Source organism: Xiphias gladius, chromosome 7, assembly GCF_016859285.1.
Source record: "Xiphias gladius isolate SHS-SW01 ecotype Sanya breed wild chromosome 7, ASM1685928v1, whole genome shotgun sequence".
Classification (NCBI taxonomy): domain Eukaryota; kingdom Metazoa; phylum Chordata; class Actinopteri; order Istiophoriformes; family Xiphiidae; genus Xiphias; species Xiphias gladius.
Window position 1 is genome coordinate 8,726,298 of NC_053406.1, and position 24,405 is coordinate 8,750,702.

At 39.4% G+C, this 24,405-nt stretch overlaps 1 long non-coding RNA gene across 1 annotated transcript; it reads left to right on the forward strand.

Annotated features, from left to right (window-relative positions):
- The first annotated feature begins 211 nt into the window (after positions 1-211).
- LOC120791581 lies at positions 212-9,101 on the forward strand. Its single transcript, XR_005707704.1, has 3 exons — positions 212-293; positions 684-804; positions 6,450-9,101. It is a non-coding gene; the product is annotated as an uncharacterized LOC120791581 (long non-coding RNA).
- The last annotated feature ends 15,304 nt before the right edge of the window (positions 9,102-24,405 follow it).

Genomic DNA, 24,405 nt, shown 5'->3' on the forward strand with positions numbered 1-24,405 from the left:
TGGTCTGTGTGATCATGGCCGTACCCACCACTGAGGTCACCGAGGTATTTTTCCCGAGGTGTATATAATAAAAGTCGTGAAATAACTGCCTAAAAATAACTTTGGGACTGCAAAGATATTGTACGACGCCAAGATAACCGACTTTCCGATCCGATGCCCAACGTCATCGCTTATGCAAGGTAGGGTGGAGTGAATGATCCTGTGGTTACTACAAAATCTTTACTCAACCCGGTGGTTATTTGTTTATGTCAACAAAGCGGACAGGCAGCTGAGTCCGCCGAAGCCTGATGCAGGTAACTAGAGACTTTTACTGGCGGACTGCTCGTAGTTCAGTGCCATTCATCCCTAGGGCATCATCTGACGAATAGCTCCTGTGCGGTCGCGCCACGTTAAACAGTGGCCGTCCATTATGATGCCGGCTAGGTAGCTCAACTTGAGTGAGTTAGCTCGTTAGCTAGCTATCTAACATTGACTCCATTCCACCCAATGTCAGACTGATTAAGTTTCAACGAGAGCTGAAATACTTTTCTCTAAATTCAGTTTGTGTAAAGAGTTGAAATGCATGTTAAAATGAGGTACTCCTATATATTTGTGTTGTCATTATAAGCTTATCCTAGCGGAGGCCGGTAACGTTCGCATGTAAATATCAACTTACCCTGTGTTTACTTTCTTCGCTGACGCAGCCGAAATTAAAAGACTGCGCCGACTAAAGCTGAGTTTCGGGAAGGGAAGAGATACGGGACAAGACGTGAAGACTGAGAGAAAAGAAGAGGTGATGGAGAGAGGATGAGAGATGAAGAGCAGGTACTGCCCAGGGTAATGCAAATTAAAACATTTTCTATGATTGGGGGCATGCCCCCGAACCCCTCTAGAAAAGCTCCGTTTTTGGGCCTTGGTATTTCTATAACCCTGCGCACGGTCATGCGGAAGATGCCGAGGTTTTTGAGGATTACAGCCTAGTTTCAGGGGATTACAAACACACACTGATTTATTTTACACACAATGTGCAAATGAACTCCCCCCCCCTCCAAATAGATAAATAACAGAATTAGCCTGTAGGGAGGTGTGCATTTCTAATTAAATGGTGCAGGTGTAACAACTAGGCTGCACATCTCTACAGCAAATTAGAAATGTTCACTCAGTGGAAACCAGATAATGTTATGTACCCAGCACTGTCTTTTTCACTAATGATTATTCTGGAGTGAACAACTGAAATTATAACCGTTTTAACAGGCAGTGCTGCATCCAGTAATTCACAGTGATGATGTATACACAGATGTGTAACACAGATTTACAATTTCTCGTGAATATTTTTAAAGAAAAGCGTCTTGCCTTGCCCTCCAGGCAGGGATACATGCAGCCAAGACTTGGTGGCAGAATATGAAAGAGAAATGAGTGTTTGCCATGTGCTTTAATTGGAGGTATTGACAAAGAGAAGGTAGAAATGAAGTGCACTCAACTTGGTTTGCGGTTGCAGTGAACGTTATGTAAAAAGCTACTTCAGATTAATTTTTGGACAGTGTGATTCCTTATGAGCGTAATAACTTTAGCCAGTTTTCACCAAAATGAAAAATGTGTGGCACAAATCCTCTTCTTGCCTTGGCTGTTTCATCATTTATTTCAGGTCTGGTCAGAGAACTATCGATAATGAGGATCTCTGCAAGCATTGCTTCTTTTTCATGTGTAAATGCAGTTAGTGATCACATTTACTGTACATATGGGCTGTAAATGAAGCTTCCCAGCAAGTGTTAACAGTGCTTTAGTAGTGGCTGAAGATATAATATCATAGCTATCATAGATAGGTTTCAGTGAGTATGTACTGCTTTATTTGGGTTCAAATGTATAGAGAAGAGGTCTCTATGCTTTGAATTAGAATAAACTGGTTTTATTAACAGGCCATTAACAGGCTATTTGGTTGCATATAAAAATGGACATCCTCAAAGCCTTTTATCGGACCATACATAGCAACAGGCTCTGATTACATTATCTTCTGACTTGAGACGGACAGATATGCTGCTATACCGCAAGGCTTGTGGTTTTAGAGGATTGTGCACTGAAAACCACAGGACAGCTGGTGTTTCAAAATGTTTTCTAATATCTCTGAACAGCTGAGAGCGGCAAGGGACTGTTTGTTCTCTTCAATGACCACTAGATGACAGAGCCACTTTGTGGGCCATATGCAGTCTAATTAGTCTTTGTCCTCCTCTCCAGAATGCACTGAACTCTATTAAAGTGAAGATAAATTACTGAAAGAGGGACACTGAAAGTCTCTAATGTGTAAGATGATGCCTGTTCTGTGGACAGGTGAATCTTAATCAGGCACAAAGAAAAAAAAAATTAAGACTGATATCAGTTCATGAGTATTCTGTAGGTCTGAATGCTCAGTTCTTCAAAAGGAGTGAAACAATATACAACCAGTAGATGGCATTACTGAATCACCCCTAACTGACAACAACCACGGAGACGTGTAAAAATGTTTGTTTCATGTCATGTGGACTTCTCTGTTCAAGAGGTTCAATCTTGTAACTAGGGCTGGCTGAGCTGGTAAAATGAGGTTGTACAAAATAAAAGCAGCCACTATTTTGCAACAAACTTCCTGACAAATGTTATTATCGTCATGATAGGTGCTGATATTTACTATGCTATGTGTTTACAGTGTGTTTATGAATGTGTATATTTCATTCACAGTGATCACTGGCTGTTTTGGCTGTCAGTTTAGACAAACATCACCTCTGAAAACTCAAACATATAGACATCTTTTACCCTCATATTCAGTAAGTGAATATATATACATACACACACATATATATATAAGTTTTAGAAGTAGTTATATTATTTACTAAAACAACCACCTGGTTTAAGTCATCTCTACACCCTCTACAAGCGCTGTTATGCTGCACAACATGGCAATCTTGAAAAGATTAAGTAATTGACCATGGGATCATGATGCAATATTCTGAACCAAAGGTGAAGTAAGGGGGTCTAAGTGATGAGGATATCGACTTAAAAGATAAAGATTTTAATAAGCACAAAATAAATCCAATATGGCAGAAAACATAGTACATGGTGTGCTGGGGTGTTTAAAAATTAGAATGACTTCCCATTTTCATAACAATTGCTGTCACGTCCCCTTTTGACTTTAACCCAGGTCTTTTTTTTTATCCAAAGTTTTACATACATAAAAAAGACATCAATTGGATTATTTCTGTTACTGATTAAATTATTTTTGTTTGGCAATTTGAAGAAAAATGCAAGTCTGGTTTAGCTCATTCCAGACTAGAAAAAGGAATGGCCTGACTGAGAGTTGGCACAGCAGGCCTGTGCCACAGTCCCCTCAGCATTTGGCGACGCTATCTAGCCCAGCCCTCCCCTTGTTGATCAGAGGCAAACTTGCCGACGCCACTGTGTCGCATTCTGGGGATAGCTACACATAGGGACGCTGTGATGTGCCACCTGGCCCTTGGCCTCGTTGGTCAGGAACTCTCCCTGACCTCTCCATTAAAACTCGTTTGCCACTGAGAGCCACGTCAGGGAGAGTCTCTGAGGACCACTTGCGTGCATTCTCCCTGTGATGAGGACAGTATAGAGGGAGATTGCCGACAACTATTGGGCAAGCTTCGCCTGCCTCTTCCTCTCAATAGGCTCATGAAGCCGCCTGGCCCCAAGGACTACACAGTTGCAGATCAAAGATTGTCCATTTGCTCCACAGCCAACAGACCACTCTGTGCCTCCTCGCCCCATTACTAGGCCTAATAACCATAAGGTCTAAAACAGCATGTTGGCTGATAGATGCAAAGCCAGAAAGACTTTGAAAGGAATAATTGTTAAACCTTTTGGCAATAGAAAGTAATGGCAAAAACAGTTTGAATTTCAAATTCAACATTTTGCAAATTTAAAGAGACCAGCAAGTCATATATGTAATTAAATGATTTCAATAGAAATTTTAGTCAGCCATATTATATAATTACAGTGGTGTCATGCCCACAATGTGCTTCCATAGCCTCAAATTATTCACATTATCCCATACCTATATTCATCAGATAACATACACTATTCTTAGATGGTGGTCCCTGAGAGGTTATAATAAATTCTCCTTTATCTCTGCACCCTCACTTCTTACCAGATTCCCAGTATTGTGGAGAGAAATAAGTGCAAAACAGGTGTTTGGTTTGTTTTCAACATTCAGTCACCTAGCCTACTAGTCCCAGACACAGCATTTACACCCGCAATAACATGTGCAATTAGACCTCACATGTAGTCTACACCATGTTTGTCTGAGTAGTCCTCAGCAAAATGATAATATTTGTCCAGAGAGCTGAGAGTAGATGCTAGAAAGCCCCTGACACTTGGTCCAACTGGCTGGAAAGACACTGTCTCCACCTGTTGCAGGTCAGGGGCTAATGCTTTTAGGTCAAAGGTTGTTTCCACAAAGCTGGTTTGGAACTCTTGCTTTCTCTGGCTGTAACAGTTCCCACCCTGAGTGCTGAATGTTTGAATCAACAGTTAAAACCTATCAGCGAGTTGCACTGGAATGGGGAGAAAATGGGCAGCTGAAAATACTGTCTTAAGGATAACTGTGCATGCAGCATACATTAGCGTCAAATCAGTAATATTCTTTAGGGTTATATTGCTATTTATAATTGATAATATAACTCTGTGCCAAGATATTGCATTGGAAAATTGTTAAATGTCGTCACAGTTGACACCACCCCCTTCGCCATATAATCTCTTGAGCTTAGTTGGACTGACAATTGTGGGTACGATGTGAGTTGGCAGCACAACATATAAGTGGACCACATTAGAGCAGAAAACAACTGTTGTGTGGTTACCGGGCTCACAGAGTACTGGACTGTTTTCAGCAGAGCAATGTAATGAGCAGATAACTAGGACATCATATAACACATCTCCAAATACCATGGACTTGTAAGGCTGTTTTTAATGATACTAGGGATGTATGCCACTTTTAGCCGCATTTAACTCCGGGGTTGTACACCTCAGAGGATTCAGAGGTATGGCCAGAGGCTAATTAGCTTGAAAAACAATAGCTCCCTGATCACCATTCCATTGTGCTCCCTTACATTGTGCCGCGGATCTGATTACAAACTTGTGATAAACAAGGAGCTAAATTAGATGTGCAGTTGTTGCCATTGTCCCCGATTTCTGATACCCAAACCCCCCCTGCGTCCTTTGTACGCGGTATGTACGAGCCGATGCGGACAAGCCTGAAAGAGTCTCTAGTCCCTGATGGAGTATAAATGTATGGTAACTGACAGAGAAGGAGAGCTGATACATTTGCCTTGCTCTCTGCGGTCACCTTCTTCTGGCAGGGCCTAAGGTAATTAAGACCATGAATGTAGTCCAACTAGTGGGCCGCTTAAGACAGAATATTAATGTAGCTTTGATTGATGGAGTCAAAAGTGATTTCTTGCAGCAGAGCGTGGGTTGAGAGCCAGCTGGTCTTGGGTCAGAGAGCTGGATGGTGGGCAGATGCTTACAGGCCCTCTTAGCCTCTGCTGATGGAGCACAATTGATTAATGCCCCCCAATTAGGGAAACATTAAAAGCCACGTTTTCCAAAGCACAATTCAGTGTCACATAATGCATGTGGGGCATTTTGTGTATTCCCAGGCCAAAAGAGGACAGGGGAGCTCAGTTTGCATGGAATCCACACTTGGCAAATTTCCACCACATTAACTGCCTGGTATGTGGAGTGTTGGCTCTTAATGGATCAGCTTTTAGAAACAGCAATGTCGTGGGCATTTAGATATAAAGACATCCATGTCAACAATATAGATTAATGGTATTATTTTTTTTTAATGGATGTGGAAAATGTTTATTTAAAGCATGTAACATTCTTAAACTTCCAGTCTTTGATCTCAGCTGAACCTAAACAGACAGCTGTCATGTGTGGCTTGTGACTCTTATCCAATGTTTTTTTTTTATTCAGTTGTAAACTTTATATTGTAATTCGTCTTTTTTAGATTTCCTAATGTCACCTACAGCTTACCTCTCAACTTGAAAATAACACCTTAAGATGATTTTGGCAACTCATAAAACTGAAGTAATATAAACATTAGTATACCACGTCTCTTCCTTTTTTTTCAGTTTTAATGTGGAAATGTTTATAAGACTGTAGGCCTGTCAGGCCTGGGCTTGAATCAGCTTGACATTTTATAGCTTCTAAAACATTTAAAAATAAAAACAGCCGTATTAGTCACCCTTCATTTACTTTACATTCCTTCTAACTGTATGAGTGTTACACAATGTGTGAGGAGCTTGTGAACAGCTAGCTTTGTTTCAAGTGCAAATTATAAAGGATCTTTTGCCATTTGCCTTGTGCATTTTTACATTTTGACGGATTGTGCTCTATTTGACCTTAAGCCTAAGGTTTAGGATTTTTTTGAGACAAGGACTTGACAAGCACCCATTCTCTTGCATCTGACTTTCTAGGCCTGCAGCCTACATTACTGATTCACGTACGTGATCCACAACTTCCCAGAGGACATGCAAGGAGCCAGGGAATGTGTCCTTGTTACTCACCAAGCAAAGACTGTTATGTTCTTGTAACAGGAAGCCGTGAGCTAAGACATCTACTGGCTTGCCTTTACAAAATCCTTAGGCTTTCTCAAAGAAAGAGGTAACAAAAGAAACAGGGCAGAATCAAAACTGTAGGACAGTACTAAATATGTGTCAACAGTGGTATTCACATCTCCTGAGGTCATGATGATTTTTTAAAAATCTTTTTTTTGTATCTTGTATATATAATTTATTGCTTCTAACCAGTTCAGTATATCATAATTCACTTTTCAAACAATTATAGTCAAAGTCATTTGCTGAGTCAGGCCACATCAAAATACAAATGACAGCTTTCACTATGTGTCAAAACTTCTTCCACACAAAGTAATGGAAAAGCTGTTATAAAATATTCTTATGGGAGAGATTCTTATGATATGACAGAGTGTAATTGATCACGTCCCTGTGGCTCTCTCCTGTCTAAGCTCCATATGTGTCTTAAGATGAGACAGGGTCAAGGCCAGGGACAACTGCAAGGCGCTTGTTAAGTGTCGGAGGCTCGTGCCGCTGGGACCTCTGAGCCATTCCTGGCATCTTGCTCGAGCAGGCCCCCTGCAGCACGCCTGGGGGGTCCTTTCCCATGCTGTCCCTCTCATCCATTGCCGCCGTCATATTATGTCTAGGCCTCTCCATGCTCCAAGCTCAAGAGACTCTTGATTGTATAGAAACCAAAAATAAACAAATCAACAAAACAAAAGGGGAAAGGTGGACAAAGAGAGAGCAGGCTGCATCAATCTCAAAGGCTGTCAGCCTTTGAGATTTGGAATGATTCCACTCACCAACGCTTAGCCACACACCCTGTGTATATCTGTGACACTGTCATCTAAACTCTGACTGAACATGTAGTGTCTGTACTGCGATGATACTAAATAACTCAGATACCTTAGGAGGCATTAGATCATCAACACATCCTTTTATCATGTCTGTTTCGATAATAGAAATATGATGTACCAGTTTTTTAGTGTGCCAAATGTTAAAATAAAAACAAACACTAAATTTCTGACTTGTAACAAGGTAATAGGGAGTTTCTGTATAATGTTTTCATGAGACGATATGTATTAATATGTTCCATTGTTTTAAAGTTTTGCTACTGGGCTTCAATAGGCTTTTGTAAGCCCTGTTTTTGCAGACATGCTGAAACAGGACATAAATTATCAGCCATGGAAATCACACAAGAACAGGTTTCGTATCATTGACACACAAAAATAAATACTTCATCTCCTAGCAGATAGCATCTAGTTATAAATATGATTATTGATACGACAGGATTCAGTGCAAAAACAGCTGGATGTGTTGTCTCTGCTCACACTTTTCGACGGAGTATCTGTCCTTCATCTGTGAACAAAATAATTCAATCCCACAAGATGATTATAAATGTTCTGATGTCATCACAGAAATTGTCACTGAGACACTGCAGTGTTGTGGCTATATCCAAGGAAATACAGCAACATCTCATAGAGATCTTGATGAAGTTGTGAGTAGCGCAAGGTACAAGATTTATTCCAGAGAAAAGGTCTTTAAATGTAGATTATTTAAACACAGTATTTTGTAATTACTTAAGAAAAAGAAAGATTTTCTAGGGTCAAAGTGTTTTGTTTTTTTAAATGTCGGGAGGTCAAAGGTGGTCAGGATTAAGAGTTCGGGTATAGGAGCCGTCCTTTATGTAGTTTAAGCACAAGCATTCACAGCATACAATTTGCCTCTTTAATCTCCTGATGATAGATGACTTGACGTTCAATAATCCATTAAAAAAGCTTTGTTGAGCACAACTCAGCTATGTGGGCCAACAGAGAATAAATTGTGTGCAAATTGTCTGCATTAGTGATGGTATGATTCTAAAGTTTTTGAATGAAGTGATGGGAAGAGATATTTTTATACTTTTTTGTCAAACCTTGTTCTATACACAACTGTGTCATTAACACTGTTTTCTACAGCCTGTTTATTTGACACATAGGTGTCATGGAAGATTTACTGGCTATACAACAGAGCCATAAACTCAATGTTAGCTTCAGAGAATGTCAGTCCTGAAAACACCCAACCATCTGTAGGACTATGTAAAGCCCCAATAAAACCAATGAGTTATTGTGAGGATTTATTATTATGTAGAGGTAGATAGTTTCAGGTCAAACTCCTGCTTCAGCTGGATGCTACACAGAGTGTGGAATCTTTAATGAGGGGTTATCATGCTCCATGTTTGTTACCAATGCAGCACACCTGGTAAAGACCACTCCTACTCATATTGCAAGCCTACCATTATTGGACACCTGCTGTTGTTCTTGTTTTGGAATGACTCACGAGCCACACATCAATGAAGGGCATGAGGAATTAATGAGAAAAGGGAAGGAGGGCATCCTGGCTGTTGGCACATTCACATCTGGCCGTAAATTTTTAGAATTACTGACACATGAGAGCATTGTGCATTGTGCTTCTGATGATTGTCATCAGTGCAGATAAATTGTATAACAGCGGATATGGACAAGTGTTTTTTTACAATGTTGTTTACAGCCTATATATACACAATAGATCCAGCTGTTGAACATTTGAGCAATAAGGATATGGGCCGTATAATGTTGCCCTTTGTTTGTCATGACTTTCTTCATTGCTAAAACCTTTTTATTGGTGATGACCAACATAACTATTAATCAACAAGTTTCTGAAATGAGAAAAATGCCAATAAACCACTGAGGGTTGACAACAACCAATGTGTTTTTCATCTATAAATAAATTCCTCCGTCATCACACCAGGACTAACAAGCTAATAACACCCCCTCGAACCGTCAGCCAAGGCAGGAGGGCAAGCCAGGAGCACAGGGTCAATTGTTAAGATTCTTCCACAGATGTGCAGTAAAAAAAGTGTAAGCATAATTTCACAGAATGTATAGTTATAGGTCAAACTAATCCTACCAGAAATGTTTCACTGGTTATGACCTGGTGCACAGTCCATGCATTACCTGAGCAAAGATTGTCTGGAGGAATTCTGAACCCTTATAAGGAGCAGCAACCATAAGGTGTTGATGAATTTGAACCTGCACTGAAAAAAAATCTTCATGCAAAGTAATTTAGTCAATTACTGGGTCACATGGTTCCAGTGCCAATCAACATTTTTCAAAAATTATAAATAATCAGGTGTCATTTTCACAACAGCCCTGCCATAATATTGTGTATTGTTGAAAGATTTCAACATTCAATTATAAAAGATTAATGCCTGAATAAGTTAACTGCGCAGGGAACAAGTGAACCTCGCAGGGCACTGTCACCAGGTCCTGAAGCAGCGTTCACACTGATGCCATACAGGTGCCTTATAAGGAGTTCCAAAAAAAATGGTCCTTAATGTTTGAACTGGACCATCACAACGGCATGAAACAATGCCCCGGCCACATCCCTTTCAGTCCGCTCAACTGATGGGTAACTGGAGTCGCCTTGAGAGGAGCCCCGTGCAGCGTTATCAGGGGTGGGAAGGGGGTGTGAACAGCGGCAGAGATGCCTCCGAGGTCAAGCCTTTAATAATGATTACAAACTGGAGCTGGCTGCTGGAGCGACAGGCTGCAGCTGTGGGCCGGCCGGCCTTTGAAGTGCCCCCCGCCTGTTGCAGGGTCCCAGGCCCCCTCGCATGAGGAGACGCTGGAACTATGTGGCTGCCTGTGGGAAAGAATGTCATGCGACGCCAGGGTGACGGAGCGCAGGATGGCTGAAGGGTGGACGGCTCGGCTGGTCCTGCTGGTGGGCTTGTGAGCCGAACACTGGGGACTGCTGGGGATGGCACAGTGGGATGAGGGAGAATGAACAAGACTGTAGGCATATGCTGCTGTGGCCAAAGTCGATGTTCTTTGGTTACACACACAGGGTTGGGAGTTCCATAAAGTTACTGCCAAAAAAGCACACAGACGTTACTGTGACAGACACTGTGGCTATACAGTTAATGTAGTATTATTTTTCTCTAAATCCATTTAATAAAGATATATCAGTATTTCCAAATTTGGAACATTAGGGCTCTGTGATTCTCATAAAATTGAAGGCTTTCCGTTGTCTCAAACTTGCCATCATAAACAGTTTAGGATAATCCAAGCTATATTGTGTGTATGTATGAATGGAAAATTGAGTAAAAGTGGTTCACATTGCAACAGTGATGTCAAAGCAAATAATTTAACTCTAACAAATTAAAGTACTGCCTTGATAACCCCAACAAACAGCATTTTAGATGCTTTAACATTGAAAGGTGTAATGTCGAAATGGGTCGACTGACAGAATTAATACTCCTACACACTGATTACAGTAACTGCAAACTCTCACTCGATTATTTTTTGTGATAGCAATACTAAAAGCCCTCTGTTAAGAAAAAACCAGTGCATGATAAATGCTTGTATACTTATTCCAGTATCAAAAGATGGAGCATCGCATATACTTCTCAAATTTACAGCATACAACAGGGAAAGTAAAAATTGAAACCTCGGTTTTAATCTCTATTGCGAGATGCTTTTAACGTGAAGTTCATAGGGAAAATTTATGGCTGATCTACTTAATTACTACCTGCCCAATGATGCTACGGGTGAATTATTATGCACACATAGTTTCTATCCATATCAGAGTAACATATCAAATTATTACTTCGCTTGCAAAACGAGCATTGACAAGAAGACTGCTATGATTTGCTGCAGTGATGATGCTGGTGGGAAAGTATGCAATTATTTAATTGTTGATATTCATCTGCAAAGGTGTCTCTTTAAATCCTGGATTGGGGTATGTACCACATTGTAAACCCTAAAGATATTTTGGCATAACATGGGCCCACATGCAGTAACTACAGATGAGTTTACTCTGAGTGTGAAAGTTCATACCTGACTGTGGGAACAGTGTTTTTACGAAAGAAAATGTAAATCAGGATCCACTTAGTAGCTTTCATGAAAAGCATATGTTTACAATATGTTTTAATTCAGTTTGACTTTAAAGAAACAGGCATATTAATATGGATGGAGATAGAAAATTGATGATTTGTGCGATTCTGAGTAGACATATAAAATACAGCATTAGCACATTTTACTCAAATGTTCCAGAAAATACTGATGTAAGAATATCCACCACAACATCAGTAACTTTAATTGAGCTCTTGTAAAATTTGGGAGTGATGTTGCCTATAGAACTTTAGTAACAGGTTATAAACTTGCGTCTTTAAATGAGTATTACAAAATAACATTCCAGTGTACATATATATGGTAATGACAACCGAGAAGCATTTGTACAAAACCAGGGTGAGATTTGAGATCTCACTGCACTCTTCAAAGGTAGTTTGTGAATATTTTGTAACATATTTCTTTAAAATAACAAACCAAGTAGCTCATTTTAATCTTTTTTTTTTTTCTAATCTCAGTTTTTACCCAATCTCCTCAGCAGTCTCAGATTTGTGTCAAGCCTTAATGAATAAGAGACATGACATCATCAAAGATACATACAGATATAATAAGCAAGTTTTACTCGGTTAAAAAAACAGAGAAGATGAAGAGGAGCAGCACTGAGCGCAGCACAGCCATGACCTCATCCATTCCATAACAATGATCCATTGTGTTGTATAGGCTTCTGCTCTCCAGCAATGGCTGTCCATAAGTTTTATTTGGCATTTTATAGCCGTTAGATCACAGCAGCTCAGTGCCATGCTCAAAGGTGGCCACTTGCTGATAGTCCACTGAGAGGGCTGCAGGAGGGAGCAGAGGGGTCTGAGGCTGGCGAGGGGGAGGGCGTTGGGGAGATCCACTTCTGGCAGAAACTGTTGAGAGAAAGTGCCCTCTAACGCTCTGTTAGAGGGAGGGATGCGAGAAATTGAGTAAGGAGAAAAGAGACCACCACAGCCAAACGCAAGTCCTGGGTTTCAGCTCAATTTCTTGTGATGCAAGCGCCGGCCTTTCATCTCCTTCACAAGGATTTCTCTCCTATTTCCCCTCAACTGACACATAATTGCGAAATGACGGTGAAGCAAAATGGCTTAATACACTGCAAATCCTCTCGTCTCCATAAAGGGAAAAGGAATTTAATATGAAAGCAGGGTTCTATTGCTGCATCTTATGTTCATTTGAAATAGAGCTTGGGCTTTCAGAAGGGGCAACCAGGATGTTTTGATGTCACTGAGGATTTCAAAATAATGTGTGTAATGTCAGCAAAAGTGTGATGTCACAGTTTTTTCCATGAATATCCACTTGCGACGGCTGGTAAAAAGGCTCCTGTACTGCTTCAGATGTTAAGGGTTTAGCGCATTCAGTAACGATAACTGTGTTTTATTGAGGAAGGAATCAGAAACTATAAAATAAAATATTAAATAAGCCTTCCAATTTTTTAAGCATAATGGCCATGGCTTATTGTTTGAGATCATAAATACGTTTACCAGTTAAGCTCTGTCCAACTGAACAAAATGTGCAATGTGGGGACATTATTACAGTCTTTGTTGTTGTTGGAGTGAGCAAAAGTCTCTCCGACGTTTGCATGTAAAAGTGACCATTTGGGCCCATTGGAGGAAAGTTGTAAAGCCTCACCATCACCGGCAAAAAAGGACGGAAATGTATTATTTGAATACTGAGGCCAAGCAAACTGTTCAAATGTCAAAAGAAAAATACGCTGGATGTCCTGTCTTTATTTCTTTCTTTCCACTTTCCTCGCTAAAGCTGTCAAAGGTCTATTCAATGTATTTTTTTCTGAAATAATCCAAATGCGTTTTAAAAATCCAACAGTGATCTATTGAAGCCCATTACTTCAACATAATTGAAAAGTAAACATACTTCAATCCAGATTAAAGGCCTAACTTAATGCTATAACAGCAATGACATGTTCCCCTGTTCAGATATTTTTATGTAACCTGCTGCAAGACCACCAAACCCAACTTTTTACGACCTGCTTCATAAATGAAACCATTCTCTGCAAACATGCCTATGTCCTCTCCTGTGACGAATAATAGCCCTAGGTCTGATTGATTGTACCATAATGTAATTTGGATATTAGACTGGGTTAGCTGCATATGTATTGGCAGACCTATGGTCTCAACCACAGAACTTAAAGATAATGTTTCCCTCTACCACCATTAATATCAACGGCTTTAAATACTGCCAACAATTAAATATGAGAAACGAGTAATATTGGGCTACTTGGCACCTCTATCTGCTGACATTAAATCCCATTTCCTATTCAATCTTGTGTGCCATCATTTTAAATGTTTCCCTAGTAACATCGTAACTGTTTGCTAACACACTTACTAGTACTGTCTTTGAGTCAGAAGCAGAGTTACTTTACAGAGTTGGTATTTGACAGAGCAGTCCCTCAAGGGCTGTTTGACAGGTAGATTCAAAACAATCACGTACTGGAAAATGTTCTTTTCATTGTATCACAGCTCTTCAGTTTAATACAGAATCTAGGAAAATGAATGCGCTGACCAGTAGACAAACCATTAAAAATTTCAAAGCAAGATAAGCAGGAGGAAAATCAATGTCAGTTAATCAACCGGCATATTAGTATTTTCATTTATTGTTTTTCTTAAGAATAAATTGTAATACACCTGATCAGTTGATGAAGGTTAAATTCAATTCATATTTGACTATTTGTGCAAAGTAGCTTAATTTATTCATTACCAACAGTCAAAGGTCAATTCATACTAATAAAGAAGAAAATGTGTGCAAATAGTCAAATACATTGATAAGTGTTCCTTGATTTTGTTCACAGATTTACCAATCATCATTTTCTTTATTTTGTGAATTGTTAATAGACACATATTTACTTTTGTGGACATAAAAAGCATTTCACACTGCAATGGTTATTTATTTTTATAATCACACAATGCAGCTTGCAAAGATATAAAAAAACAGGCTCATTCTGAGTTTCCCTGGTGTGGCTGCACACTGCAATCAGACAATGTGTTCTCAGTTGCTATATAAACAGTTCCATTTAAGCAGTGTGACTCATCTGATGTGTACTGTGTAATTCAGGTTTGGCGTAAATACACCCTGTTTAAACCGTCACTGACCAGCTCTCATGACAGAGACAGATGCATTATCTAAGCATCGTAACGCCAAAATAAAATTACAAGGAAGAAAACACATGGTGTAGGTTTTCTATCTTGTAATTCCCACGTTTTATTTGTCCCTTTAAAAAGCCACCTTTTGAGGTGGGTTACCTGTGCATGCACCAAGATATTTTTTCATTTAAAGGTCATAGATATTTAAAGCTTGCATGCGTCACACACGTATTCATTATAACTTGTGGATTGATTTATTGATTCAGTGATGGATTGATTGACGTAACAAATCAGTGATTGCCCAGTTGATGGATTTATTGATTAAATGAGTAATTGTGTTTTTGAAATGTTTTTGTTTGATTTGACAAGAGTTAACTACAGTACAGACAATGCAATGCCCCTTTGTGGCAATTAAGGGTATGGCAATGTTAGTACTGCATGAATAAAAAGTGAGACTAAAATGACAATGAGCTTCTGTTAATGTAACTTCTGACTGACCAACAGCGAATCTAGAATCTGTATATTTTCCTCTGCTTTTCATCGACTTGGACAATGAGCCCAAAGCTTCTTGTTCAGCTGTGGATGAGTGACAAGGACAATGGGTCTTGACCACACCAACTGACCGCGGGAGTTTCTCTTCATGGCTGTGTGGGTACTGAACAACAGTCAAAAAGGGAGACACTGGGGAGACAAAGAGTGAAACTCGGTGAGAAAGAGAGCTTTCATGGCCCACCAGCTCCTCAGAGTTGTTTCGAGGCTCTGTCCCCCCCTTTTAGGGATAAATGGGAAATGAATCCAGCGATTGTTATGTTTCACCTGCTGTAAAGTCACCCCAAAAAATACAAAGCTTCTCTCCAACTCCTTTAGCTTGCTGAACTACTTAACCCACTATTACATCATTCCAACTGGATGTGGGCCAGACAGCACTTGGCTGCCTGCCAGCTTACGTTCTGTCTTTCTTTTTTTTTTCGCACTGTACACAGATGCAAACGTTTCTTACATTTTTTTTCCGCACCTTTATGCATTTCATTGCCTGATGGCCACCACGTTCTCCCCCTGTTGCTGACAGTCTGTCAAAGCACCTTGCAGGGTTGACAGGTTATGTTTTATTTATGCCAGTGCACACCTCATGTGTGCCACTTGAGAGACGGTGTGTAACACCAGATTCTCTGCTGAATGGTGAAATTGTATGTCTCTCTAAGTAAGCCCCGCAGGAGAATGCACGCTGAAAGATGCCCTCCTCCTAATCAGTCAATGGGCGTAAGTCTATCAGCGGCTATGGCCTGGAGGAAGGGCTCCATTTTTTAACCGTTATGAATAGGTGCTTTTCTTGCTTCCTTTTCCTTGAACCCTCTGCCCTGGGGCAGATACTGTAGTTGTCTTTGCTTGAACTTAATAGCACTCTTCAGTGAGCACGACTGAGGGAAAGAAAGCTGTTGTACTTAGTGAAAGGTCCTAAGCTTTGGGGTCCCCTAAACTTTTCAAACAAGAGTTTTATTATTTATCAGACATGCTACCTCGTAAATTCTCACTAAACAGAGAGCAACTTGCAATCAAACCACTTTGCATTGCCAAGGTTGATACTTTTTTTGAAGCTATTAATATTCTCTGCTTCCCTTATAGTTTGTTTTTTCCCAAAAACACGACCAAAAAAATAAATGATGAAAAATTTGCTGAGTTTATTAATTTTCACAATTCTCCTTCAAAACTGATATAACTAAAATATACCAATGCCCCATTGATAACAAATTAATTCAGACAGGTTCAACACTTTACTTTAGTAAAAGCGGCAATACGCGTATGCAAAATTTCATAGCATTAAATGAATGTGTCTTATAATGCCATGCAGGGTGGGCACTTGTGCATGACACACTAACTAACTAACAAACTAACGTTCTAGGTAAAAGTCATGCATACAAAATATTACTTATGTAAAAGCACAGACGTATGATCAGGAGAATGTACTTATCAAAAGTAAAAGTACTGATTATGAAGCAATATTGCCCCTGCCAGTGTTATTATATATTAAAGAATTAATATTACTGGTGCATTAATTTAAAAGCAGCATTTTAATTTTGTAGCTGTTCACACTGGATCTAAATTTTAACTACTTTATATACTGTTTTGCAGCGTATTCTAAAACACTGCATCATATTTTATAAAGTGATCAGTCTGCAAAGTAACTGATAACTATAGCTATCAGATGTAGTTGAGTAACAAGTACAATATTGCTCTCTGAAATGTAGTGGGATAGAAGTATAAAGTTGCAAAAAAGTGCAAGTACTCAAATAAAGCTTGAACCTAAGTACAATACTTGAGTAAATGTACTTAGTTACTTTCTACCACTGGCTTTCAAGCTCCTGAAATAAACCACTCGAAACCCTGTAAACTGAGTTTTTCCAAAAAAACTGTTGGCCTTTTTCTCCAAAACATAATGAAACCTTATTGCTCTCTACTTTATAATCATATATCATACAATTTTATAACTACCCGCAAATGTGATAGCGTATTTCCTTCATTTTATTTGTTACAATCTATCTTAGATGATTTTCACTTTTTCTCAAAATTCAAAAATGTACCTGTATAAAAACATTACAATAATTTTTAAGCATTTTTTTTGTAATATTTTTTGTGAGTAATGTCATCACAGTGCTCAACTCTTAACATGGTAAATTCCTCAGTCTCTAACACCATTTGCTCCTTCAACCATCCGATGATAAAGCTACATGATGATTAATGTACCTGTTGACTGAGGCAAAATCTTTACTGTGCTCTGTTTACACAGTGAAATGTCCAAGCACCAATCTGTCCACAACGGATTTATAAGACTTACTGTTCTAAGCATTATCCTTTAATACTGTATACGCTGCTGTGAGATGGTTCTAGTTAATCTCAACTGTGCACATTTGCACAAGCCAAATATTGTTCATTGTTTGGACAGGGCTCTGATTTTTTTTTTTTATTTGATTTTTTTTAATTTCCAAACAAAGGATATTGTTGAGCTCATATTTTGGAGTCCTCTTAACCTTTTCAGGTGAGACCTAGGCTGATGCCTCTAGGTGAAAACAGGTTAAAATTGTCTTGATTCTCGGAAATCGTTCCTTAATAACGATCTTAAATTCCCCGCCATCTTTTCGCCTATTTGACAGTTTTCACTGGATGTGAAAATGAGTGGCTTGTATTGATAGGTAAGGATCTATTCCTGTGAATTCATGGGGAAAATTGGCATTGCAGTGACAGGAGAAAACAACAGTGGAAAAAAAATCCGCATACCCCTCTTGAGAGAGGTGAGAGAAAGACAACCTCTGATTCACCTGGCAAGAAAGGAGCTGAGCATGTCCAGTCCTGAGGATCAGTGCCAATGCAGTGATCTCACCTGCTTGATCGAGCTCTTGGAAAACACTTTATACCTCATGATAGATTTCCTTAAGGCACTGCATCGAAAATCAAGACGGGATAGTTTCCTTGTAACTCTTAATCTTTACAGGCATCTGATGAATTAACAGCAGTGAGTGACTACTGTTAAATTTAGACATACAGTGAAGAAAAAAAAAGACTGCTGAAGTGTTTTTAGCTAAGATTGTGTATCTGTTGTGAAGCAAAGCTCTGTTATAAGCAATGTGTCTACCTCTCTTTCTCCAGAGAGGATGATTTACAAACCACTGTTCACACCCTGCCTTGTGTTGACAGCCATTCCTAAATGTCAAGCCTTGCACCGACGCACAAACTCTGTGCTTTGTCATCCAGTTGTGTAATTGCTATTTAATTTATAGACACAGAATGCCTCGCGGGCAAAGCTCAAGCTGCAAAAGCAGGCTGCAAGGAGTTTGCCGGGTGTAGTGATGAGGGATTTTATGCATGGGCCATATGACATTTCACATACAGCACATATCTCCCCAACTGAGGATGATCGATGCTCCTGTTCTTGTAGAAAAAATAAATATCACATTACACCCAGACAGGTGTTTCCATCCCCATGAATCCTTACATTAATTTTGTAGTTTTTCTGTGGTTTATGGTGCTTAAAGAATTTGTCCCTGGTCCTCAGACACATGTCTCCTTGTGTAGAACAGTGGGGGGGGGGCCTGGAGGCAAAAACAGGAGTACCACTAAATTATTTCTTTGCACTGCACAACATCCATTTTTTGCTGAGCTTTCAGCTCAAGCCAACACAGCACACAGGTCAAGCACAGTGCAACTTTTGGAGATTTGAAAAAAATGTCTTTTCAAATGATATAAGACAGGAGATACCTAGTTAAACTGGAGACAAAAAATCTACACTTCCAACTGCTATGCACAGTTAAGCTATTGCATCTGCAAAAGTCGCTTTAAGGGCCTTGCAGAAAATGTAAATGAGCAGGGGAGGAGTGAAAGTTCCATTTGTAGGATACACCTGGGCTCTAGGAAAGGCTTGTCAACGATTCACAAGTTGAGCCATGAAATCTCCCGGGACGCGCTCTCTTCTGAATGGCTTTATTAGTGCCTCTGCAGTCATTCCGGCTTCTCTTAAATGGAGCAACACTTAGAAGTGCGATGAAGTAACGCGGGGCCCATTAGCTCAATCCGCTGCGTGGCACCATGCCGCTGGTGCCGAGTGATATTGCCAGCAGCTGGGTTGACAACATACAGCCCACATGAGGTTAGGAGCTATAAGGTGACCAAGAAAAGCAACCACCAGAGCTCATTTATGTGTATGTACTTTAACTAAAAGAGTAAAGTTAAACATCTGACTTTTAAGAAGTTCAGAACACAATGAATAAATACACAGAGATATCTGGACTGGCCTTTTTCTTCAAAGCTTCCTACATGCTAGCCTTGATCAAATCTGTTTCTACCCTTCCTATAAATAGTACATGCTATTTCTGAGGATATATATGATGACTGGAATCATGCTTTCCCTTGTAATCTGAGACTCAACTTCCTTGAACTTTTATCTGGTATTTGACTTTATGAATGTGCGTCATACACTGAAAAAACACAAGGTCAGAAGAGTCAGTGTAAAATGAATTTTTTCACTCATCAAATTCACTTTGTGAAATTGATCCATTAAAGTAACTGAATACATCCTTTCATGTAAACTGTTCTTTTACTGCTTTTAGAGTGTGTTGTCTAGGGGCAGAATTAGTGAGCAGTGAAATTCTCTGCACGTCACTGTTCTGCAGATGTTGCAAGAAGAGTGTGTATGGTCATTAATGTATGCCTGTCACAGAGAGGTGATCCAGAGGTGCTGAAAAACAGGCCACTGAGCCTCACTGAGGCCATTGCTGTCTTCTCGCCCACATTCCTCAGCTTAATGTGTCAAGAAGAGAAACACATTATGAGATGCTGCTGTCCCTGTGGGTTAGAATAAGGCATAGGACAGCGGTGTATGTGCAAGTGTGTTTAAGTGTGCCCTGTTCATTTGAGGAATGTCCCCAGTCCACCCAGTCGAGTAGAACTGCATCGAAACCTCAGTTGAGCAGTTATACTCAGAGGCTGTGGTTAAGAGCAGATACCTACATCTCACATTCACTTCACTTTACCCTTTTAACTCGTCTGTCATCTGCTGGAGCAACTTAAGCGGAAAGAAAATTACATGCTGAGAGTTGACACATCATGCAAAGTTCATATGTGTGCTGCATGGCTGTTCTCGCATTTGAAAAGCAAATCTTCAGCTTCAAGAGGTCAAATGAAACTGTTAACCTTCCACATGCCAAAGTGAAATGGTTTTATTTAAAAAAAAACTTTGAACAGGGTAACAGAGCAGTAATTAAAATTTATGGTTGAATATGACAGGCTAATGGGAAGCTGCCACATTTCTTGAAAAAAGATCATTATTAGAAGAGACCTGCGATAGAAATGGATTTGGGTAACTAAGGAGAACTGTATTCACTCACATAATTGCATGGACTCGTCATAGACTTTGCAGTGCAAATCTTTTGCTTCTGAAGACATATGATGGTGTTTGAACCATAGAAAACATTTTTTAAAATGCCGATTGCTAGTAAGTATAAGCATTGCAAGTGATTTAAGTCAGTTTATTTATAGAGCACATTTAAAAAATGAAAGAGCTTTCACAGAAAAAAGAAGAACTAATATCTCAAAAAGGGATATGCGGTTGCTGCCCAATCTCAAAGGAAGAAAGAGACAGAGATGGATGGATAACAAGAAAAAGAAAGGGGGAGAGCGAAATAGATGGAAAAAAGGTAAACGATTAGTCGCTGGTATTTCACGCTGGATGATACTTGGCTGGGCCTCCCTTGTGAAACTGGCTCTCTGTGCCTCAGTGCCTGGGCCCTTGTCCCTTCAGGCTGATTTACACCCAACCATTTCTTTTCTCCGCTCTGTTTGTTTGCAGGTTCCTTAGCAACTGCAGGTTGTTTTCCTAATATACTGTTACCTGTCCTGTTTGTCTCCTGACAAGCATTGTAAATTGTCTCCTCTTATTTATTGCCCAATAGCATTGTTGCATTTGGGGACAGTGCAACTGGTTACATCTTGGTGAGGAACGAGCTTTTGTCTGTGTGCACTCAGACCTATTACATGCAGACAGTTTAAAACACCCACCCCGAGTACTGTACACATATTACAAATACACTTGAATAACAGCAGTGGTTTGGCTTTGGGTAATTGCAGTACTTCAGTTAATATATACCTTGTAATTTGGTATTTTTATAAGAGCTTTTACACTGAAGTGACTGTCTCATTTCCTTTTATTTCTTCTTATCAAAACAGAGTAAAAAGCACAGTACGGCTCTGCCTGACAAGCTGTGGGGCTTGCTGATCCAACCGTAATGCATTAATCCTAAACCATTACATGCTTGCTCAATCAATCTTGGCATGACTAAAGGGTTGTCATTGTCCGTGTTAATACATCTTTGGAGACTAGAGTTTTTGCAAGCGTTAGGTGCGGTCATTCCAAGGGTGAATAACATGCATTGTGAACCTGTGAAGGAAGAGGGTTGTGATCAGCGATTGTCCCTTTTAATCCTTTAATGCTGTCATTGTCACATGAATTAATCTTTAATCTTAATCTGTCATTCCCACATTTTTCTGTTTCAGCAAGTTCGCACTCAGTGGGAGAATAATGTGAGTCCACTGGGCTATATTTTGTTTTACACAGCATTATGTCAACTGCATTTAAAAAAAAAATGTTATAACATGTTATAAGATCAAGTAATTCACGCGAACAGTGACTTCTCATTTTTTATTTCCACTAGACGCACACATTCAAAGGGCTCTGCGTGTTGCACCTGCAAGTCGGCAGCACTTTTAAGAGAGGCAGTTAATTGTGAGCATTCACTCCTGCCTCCCTTCCATTACTGCAGCATTAGCAGTCATTTGCACAGTTATCCATGTAAATAACTCCCATTTTTATTAACTTCTCTTGACACCGTTTTCTTGAAATTGGCTTTTTTATGGTCTACTTTTTCAAGATAATTGCATTTAAGTGAATTACTGCACATACAGCTGGTTGTAAAGTGCTTGCAGGGACAATAAAGAACCTTTTGGGCCATGCACACATTCATGTACAGTTGGAGACATCTTTTGCCAGGGTATGAAGTAATGTTATAAAATTCTAAACAGGTTTCACATATGGTGCTTAAAAGTGAAATTGCTCCTTTGGAGAAGAAATAAGAAAGGTTAAACCAACATAGAGTTTCATTTTATAAATTCTCCTTCATTTTTTGTTTTCTTCATTTAAAATATCCACATTATATCGTAAATTAGTCCTGAACTATCCCCTTCCATGCGGCTGTGTGGCAACAGGTGCGGCTCACTGTCTCCTCTGATGGATATAATAGCTGCTCTCTGGCTGGGATTCTCAGAGGCAGCGTAATCCAGCCCTAATCTCCCTGTAATTCAGGGAGGATTGGGTTCTTCAGATGAGCAAGTGGAAACCTTCGCTGGGGTGTGAGAGCTGAATATGTCTAAATTGGCCCTACATGAAAACCAGGCACTGGTTTGGTTTTTTTCAGCCATGTCTGTCTTTTTTAAATCTGTTTCAGTTCACATCGAAAATCCACATTCAGAGCTTTGGTTGTAAAAACAACTGATATCGTGGTGTTGTTACTGTTTAAGCATGCTTTTTTTTCATTCTGTAACAAACTTTTATATTTAAATTATAGTATAGATGTAGTGTATCATGCATGGGTTCTTTTTGCAATGACACTGAATGAAGCATGTACTTTTCACAGTCAAAGAAAGGTATCTCCTGCACAGAGATGTTCTTATCTACATCAGGGTAGTTTCAGCCCTTCCATCATTAAAACAAATAAAAATAAGTATATGATCTTAATTATTATTATTATTTATAGTGACGAAGCCATTGTGCTATATTTCAGGGCATGGTTTTAACAGTATAATCTATGATACATAAAACATCATAAAACATATAACTTTGGTTTGGTGCAGTTTGGTATTCTTGAATGCATTGTTCAAAGATCTACAGGATTATGTGTACTTAACATGATTTTCAGTATTATAACACTACTGTAATGCCCTTAAAATTGTTTTTATTCCTTGTGCTTTTTGTTTATTTATTTACTTCTATGAATTTATGACCTTTAATCTCCCACAGGGTGATTCTAATTGTTAAAACCCCTGCAATAAATTAATTCCAGCTTTTTATCTATCTTCCCCAAACACATCTTTTTTCTTTTCATTTCAGTTTATATGGTTATTATCATTATCAATGTCTCCAGTGAAATCCAGCTGTGATTCACAGCTGATTTCCTGCCATGGAAGAAACGCTTTATTGGATGAATGTGTACACTCGGAAATGTCACAGTTGCAGTGACTGTGCTGTTCATTTCATTGCTCTCTAGAGTGGCTGACCAATAACACACATATTGCATCACACAAAAAGAACTCTGACAGAATTAGACTTTGGGTCATACAGTCTGATTCAAACTCATGCTGCTGCAGTGATTTTGAACTTTCCAATGCCAGCCTCATCAAATACTCCATTTGATGTTTTTAAGGATTTTTTTAGGATTAAACATTTGTGTTGTGTTTTAGTAGACTCAGCAAAAATAAGTTTTACAGTTTGAGTTTTTCTTGATATTTATTCCAAACCAGCAACTGCTGTTGCTTCTGTATCACATCCTGTGCAAAAAAAATAAATAAAAAATCAGGGACTGAAACTCTATGGTAACAGTTATCAAAATTTACAGATAATCAGAAATTTGATGCTCATGATCAGCAATGTATAACTACTTCTCATTGGTTTAAGAGTTTCACAGGCCCTGATACAGGCCATACTGTAGTCATGCCATTCTGTGTAAAGCTGTTAGAGACAGTTTTAGAAGCCCACAACACAAAAGTTTTACATTTTTTGCACCAACCTACTGTAATGAGATTGTCATTTCAAACATGTTCTTCACTCGTCGCAAGAGCAATGAATAAATGCTCAACAGTATGTTTGACTTCTTGAGTGTGTGTCAGTAAATAGTTACAAATGAGTGCTGACTGAACAGGATGCTCTCTGCCATCAAGTGTCACAGTGTCATCAGTTCACCTCACTCTGAGCACTAAGCTCACCCAGCAGGTTGCTGTCAACACAAATTGCCCAAACCAAACTCGCACAAACAAACCCACACATACATCATATGCGTACACCTTTATGTACACGTATGCACGTACACACATATCAGCCAGGATTACTGTCAGGGAGGTTTGTAGCTCATGACTGACTGAGCTGTCCTCGTACCTGTGCCAACAATTTCCTTTCACCTGGGGACAAAGGAGAGGGGAAGGAGACGAAGAAAAAAGCCTGTGGAAGATGATGGTGAAGATCCCAATTCTTTATTTATATGGAACATCTTTTCTAAGGGGTAGAGAGTGAAAGAAAAAAATGTTGTATTA